Genomic DNA, 6,371 nt, shown 5'->3' with positions numbered 1-6,371 from the left:
CTATCCTCACTTTTAATTTAATTTCTAACCCATCAGTTTCTATGTCCATTTTGGATAAAGGCATAAGAATCCTGAATCCTCCTACTAATAAAAGCTCTGCCCTCTGTCCTGGCAATATGTCACCTTTTTTAATTAAACTCTGCTTAACCACAGAAATCAGTGCACCTGTATCTTCCCATCCTAGGTATTCCCTGCCATTAATGTTGATAACTTTTATATGTTCTATGTCTGGTTCTGCAGAATCCAATCCCACAAAACCAATACAATAAATTTCAGGCACCTCAGAGGCTTCTGTGCTGAGGACAGCAGCACTAACATGGGCTATGTATTGCCTGCACAGGGCATTTATTCCTCACGTGATCAATGGAATCACAGTGATAGCACCTTTTGGGCTTGTCTGTTTTCAAAGGAGGTTTGTGACAGGGATTAGAGGATTAGTCCGTTTTTGAAGTTTCTTTGTTGAAGAATGGCTACTTTTAAATCTGTTATTGAATGTCCAGGGAGATTGAAGTGATCTCCTACTAGCTTTTGTATGTTACCATTCCTGATGTCTGATTTGTGTCCATTTAACCTTCTATGTAAAAGGATAAATGGAACATATAAAAGCCAGTAGGAAAACCCTTCAATCTCCCTGGACATTCAATAACAGATTTAAAAGTAGCCATTCTTCAATGAAGAAACTTCAAAAACAAACTTCAAAGAGAAACTGCAGAGCTACAATTCATTTGCAAACTTAAAACCATCAATTTGGGCTTGAATAGGGACTGGGAGTGGCTGGCTCACTACAAAAACAATTTTCCCTCTTTCTCTCTTGGTATTGACACCTCCTCATCAATTATTGGGAGTGGACCACATCCACCCTGACTGAATTGGGCTTCAACATTGGTTCTCCACCTGTAAGGTGACTCCCTTCCCTTCATGTGCCAATATATATTTATGCCTGTATCCTTAATTTTCATTCCACGCATCTGAAGAAGTGGGTTTTTTCCCCATGAAAGCTTATGCCCAAATAAATCTGTTAGTCTTTAAGGTGCCACCAGACTCCTCGTTGTTTATCTGTAATAAGTATATCTCTAACTTTGCAACTGGTTCACTCTTGCTCATCTTTATGCCTTTCTGTCCCTATTTCTTTCCCCTGAAATAAGCAAACAGAAAATAACAAACTAGTAACCTTCTTTTTGACTGTTCTCAACCATCACATTTAAGATCCCACTTAAAATTGCTATACCAGTGCATAAAGTGCAACTCTCACTCAGTACAACAGGTTGTGCATTTCACCCTGCTTACTGCACCGCTGTGACAGGATCCTCGGGGTACAACCTGGAACTGTGGGACCACTGTGCCCCCTTGACACTCAAGCCTGGGCTGTCTCTCACAATGCTTTGCCAGTGACCAGCAGCAAACCCCTCCAGGCACTATCATCACTCAGCCGCCAGCATGCAGAGGCACAGCCAGTTAACTTGCATGAATACTCTCCAAGCCACTCATGAACTATACACAGGGAAACAACAGCAAATCTCCCTAGCCCCAGCCTTGCACCCCAGAAATATACTGTCTTACACTGTTCAAGAACAGTGCAAGCTTGAACAGTGCAAGCTTATTAAATAGTTCGCCACTTCGTCAAAGGAAAGTGGACATGCACTAGCCTTTGGAACCTGAGCAGGTTTCCCAAGCACTTTAGACAAACTCACTAGTAAGGATAAAACATTAAAATAAGTTTATTAACTACAGAAAGATTGATTTTAAGTGATTATAAGTGGTTGGCATAAAGGTCAGAGACAGTTACCTTAAGAAAATAAAAAGTAAACAGGCATTCTAAATCCTAAACTTTTAGACTAAGCAAAAGTTGAATCAAACAGCTTTTCTCGCCTCACTGGATGTTGCAGGTAGGCTAAAATTCTTAATACACAGGTGGCATTTCCTTCTCAGTCTGGGACCAGTCTCCTCAGTTCAAGTCTTTGCTTTCTCACTGTTTATGTTGCATTCAGCAGAGGTGCTGGAGGAAAGAGGTGGTCTCATGATGCCACTGTCCCTTATTTTATACTCTTACTCTATGTCCCTGGAAAGGTACTGGCCTGGGAATGTCCTGGTGAGCCTTGCTGAGTCACAGAGATGAGAAATGCCTTTTGTGTGGTGTTTGAATTGAATTGTAGATTTCTTGTTTACAATTCCCCCATTGGTCAATGGTCATTTAATGGCCACTGGGTGTGGGTCACCTCCTTTGTTGTCACTGGAGAAGTAGCAATGGGCGACTCCCAAAGTCACAACATGTTTCAACAACAACTGCAGAGCAAAATCTCGTAACTTCATACATACTAAAGATATACATATTTTGACAGAACAATGAGTTTCAGCAGATCATGGCCTTTCCTGTGGTGTCTTAAATGGCATGCTGTGTATGAAATATCACAACCATCTACCAGTGATGAATATGGGGGTTACAGGGGTGCTACTTTGAGGTACAGCATGTCACACCTAATACTTCTAAACTCACCCAGGCAACAAGGTCATCATAATCTCCTTTCAGGGCAATATAGGTAACTGATTTAACGCCAGACCAGCCGGCTGAATGCTCACTGATTAGGTGGCTACAGTGCCGCTTTGATGCAATGCTGGCCTCCTAGTGCAAGTCAGCTGTGTGGAGCTGCTGTGGCCATCTCATGAAGATCTGACTCTTGCACAGGACCCAGTTTTTTGGTGCTGCTGCCTGGTGGGACCCTTCGGTCCAGGTACAGGTGGGAAGTTCGAGGCGGCACTCTAGCCAGGCTATCTCCCACTGCAGGGATCCTCAGGTTAGGACAGTTTTTAAATCAGTAATAATAATAATAATAATGTCGAAGCTGCAGCAGCACAAGGGGGCAGGCTTTGGCCCTTCATCTGCAGGTCTCAGTCCTTCACAGAGGTGGGTGAGGATCATTATCACCATTTTCCAGTAGGGTAATTGAGGCTAAGGTCAAGAGGTTAATGCTGCATAAACCCGATGGTCATCTCATAGGTGCGTACGCCGCTTTATCAACAGCTTTTCAGGAAAGTTCTTCAGACACCAAGCCTGGCCATAAGTTACTTGGGCAAGGTCACAGAGGGAGGCAGTGCCATGACCAGGACTAGAATCTGGTTTCATGTCTTATTACTGGACCAAGCAGCCCCTGTGGCATTGCAGAGGTGTAACGGAGGGCAGAATTGGTCTGCGGAAACTTTCTTACTGGGACTGACGCACAAGAAAGAAAGACGTCAACTTGACTCTCAGAGCCACAGCTGAGTTTGCAAGACTGGCTGTTAGGAAACAAACCAAAGCATCTTTTTACTGGTAAAGGGAGCACATTCGCAATAGGCCTCCCTGAGATGACAAGCAGAGCTTCCTTCACCCCCATTTTAACAGAGCCACTTTTCAGAGTAGAACCACAATTTAAGGGAAAATATGCTTGACAGAAGGTTGTAGTTTTAAGAAATGTAAATGTCTGAAAGACAGGAAATTCAAAGTAAAGGTTACACTTAAAAAAACCCCACTCTTTGGAAGGTACCAAAATTAACCCAAGGGGTGTCGAGAGACCTCACTAATGCTTTTGGGTGGGGGGGAAGGATCAGGAGTCCCTAGCTCCACAATTCCAGCTTCTCCTCCAAGATACATGGTGATGGTCATGCACCAATGGCATGCCCACCATACGAACCTCATGGTAGATGATATTGTTGATAAACCATATTCAACGTCTCCAAAAATAGCCCAGGGTTTTGGAAGGGCAACAGAAGAAAACAAACGCAGAGTTTCTAGGCCAAACCATTTTTTATGATATAATGAGCCGACAACCACCCAAGACACACAAGTCAGGGGTTGAGCAGTGAGCACCCCCCAGCACATTGGAATTTCAGGGGGGTTGGTTTGTTTCAGTCAGGTAGGAGAAGGGGGAATCAAAATTCGGCTTTTAATGAACAACCATGCTTCACCCTTAAGTAGCGAAAGGCCCCATTGATACATCCAATCTGAACCTCAACTTTTTGCATGTCAATGTTCAAATATGAAGCCTTGATGTTGCATTAACAAAGGGTTTTGTACTGAATTCCCATGTCTGATTATCTGTTTTAAAGACAGAAAAGAAACCAAAAGGAGAACATCTTCACTGGGGCTCTATGAGGATGGGAGTGTTGCTCAGCTTCACAAAAAAACATCCCGTAGCTTCACTAGTGCAATTTCATAGGAAATGATGTAACTAACAACCAAAGGTAAGGGGCCTGATCCTCAGCTGGTGTGAATCAAATGCAGCTAATTGAAGAAAATGGGACTATGTCAGCGGTGGAGCTGATTCAATTCTTGTACTATGCATTCTTGTACAATACATACTTTCTATGTATTTTTTTCAGCCATCCCAGCAGGTGCTCCTCATGGAGGACTAACTGCCCGTGAAGTTGGATGTCTTACCCTTCTACTTGGCCTCATCTGTGCTCAGCTAACATTTTATGTGTTGTTTGGAAAGAGGAAAAAGGGTTTTTTCAGCCAACTCACTTAAATTGCCGTGAGCTCCAACTTTCCAAAGCGATTGATATTTGCGCTGAGAGCAGGCCCATCCTGAAAGGGAACTGGGGGAGAGGATGAGTATAATAAATGCTGCATTTCAAGTTTAGCGAGAGGTTTTACTACTGAAAAAGGAGCGATCAGGGCCGTCCCTACCCATACGCAAAGTACGCAGCTGCATAGGGCACCAGAAAACTTGGGGCACCAGATTTCCAGGTGTTCTGCGCAGCAGCGTGCTGCTCCAGCCCCTGCCCCGCTTCTTCCCCAGGCCCCCCAGCCCTGCCCCGCCCCTGCTCTGCCCCTGCCTCACCCCCACTCCATCCCTTCCCCAAAGCCCCCACCCTGCTCTGCCCCACCTCTTCCCACCCCTGCCCCAGCCCCGCCTCTTCCTGCCCCTGAGGAGGGGAGCAGGGCCAGGCATGCACTCACTGGCGGCAAGAAGTGCAGGGACCCAGCCCCAGCCGCGCTGCCGGTGAGTGCTGGGGGGTGTTTACCCCCAGCCCCCCAAGACAGCTCCCCCCCCCGCAGAGGCCTGCCCCCTCCCCCCCACAGGGGGGGAGGCTGCGTAGGGCCCCAGAATAGCTAGGGACGGCCGTGGCTGCAGTGCTGTCCAAACACATAGGACCTGGCTCCATTACTTTTATTCCCACTGAGTAGTACCTTTATCTGCAGGCAGTCCCCTTGAAACCCAGGGAACTAATCACAGAGTAGGTTGTTGCATGGGGCTTGTCCGCATTACAGATTTTTGCACCGATGTAAATGACACTGTTACAAAATTGCTAATATAGCAGGATAACTTGTGCCGAGGGAACAGTGCTTTACTCCAGGGCTAAAGTTGCCAATTTTGGTTGAATCTATTCCTGGAAGTTTCATCACATGACGTGATTTTAAATGAAAGATTAATGTATAATTCCTGGAGACTTCCAGACAACCGTGGAGGGTTGGCAACCCTCACCAGGGCAGCACAGGTATGCTGGCCATTTCACTACGACTGGTGCAAACAGAAGCCCTCCAAGTGGGGAAAGAGTTTTGGCGTCCGCACCATAACTATTGAAAGTATTTGATTATGGTTAAGGGCTCTCCACCCTAGCTTTGTCCTTCCTTAATTTCCAGGGCACTTCAGCCCCTAGAGTTGGCTAGTCTAATTTACTCTGGCTGGTTACAGTCCCCAAGTGGCCATTACACTAGCTGCATTGGGGTGGCCAACCTGAGCCTGAGAAGAAGCCAGAATTTATTAATGTACATTGCCAAAGAGCCACAGTAATATGTCAGTAGCCCCCCATGAGCTCCCCCACCCCGCTCCCAGTGCCTCCCACCCACCAGCAACCCCACTGATCAGCACCTCCTCCTACCTCCCCCTCCCTCCCCCCACCTCCCAATCAGCTGTTTCATGGCATGCAGGAGGCTCTGGGGGGAAGGGAGAGGAGCGAGGGCATGCCAGGCTCAGGGAACAGGGAGGGAAGGGGTGGAGTGGGGAGTGGGGCCGGTGGCCGAGCCAGGGGTTGAGCAGTGAGCACCCCCCAGCACATTGGAAAGTTGGCGCCTGTAGCTCCAGCCCCGGAGTCGGTGCCTCTACAAGGAGCCGCATATTAACTTCTGAAGAGCCGCATGGGGCTCCGGAGCCAGAGGTTGGCCACCCTTGAGCTAGGGATTGCTGGAACATGGTAGCACTTAGCCCACACACCCACTCTTTGGCTACACCGTCTCCACTAGGGTGTAGCTGGCCGGATTCTTTGTCTGCCTATGCCATGCAGAGATTTCCCTGGCTCAAGAATACCGAGTTTATGTCCTGTTATGGCCCCTTTGCACTGCCAGATTATATGGAGCAGGGCGCTGCAACCCATGGCATTCACAGCAGATTGTC

Source organism: Dermochelys coriacea, chromosome 1 (assembly GCF_009764565.3).
Source record: "Dermochelys coriacea isolate rDerCor1 chromosome 1, rDerCor1.pri.v4, whole genome shotgun sequence".
Taxonomy (NCBI): Eukaryota; Metazoa; Chordata; order Testudines; family Dermochelyidae; genus Dermochelys; species Dermochelys coriacea.
Note: the sequence above shows the minus strand (reverse complement) of the source record.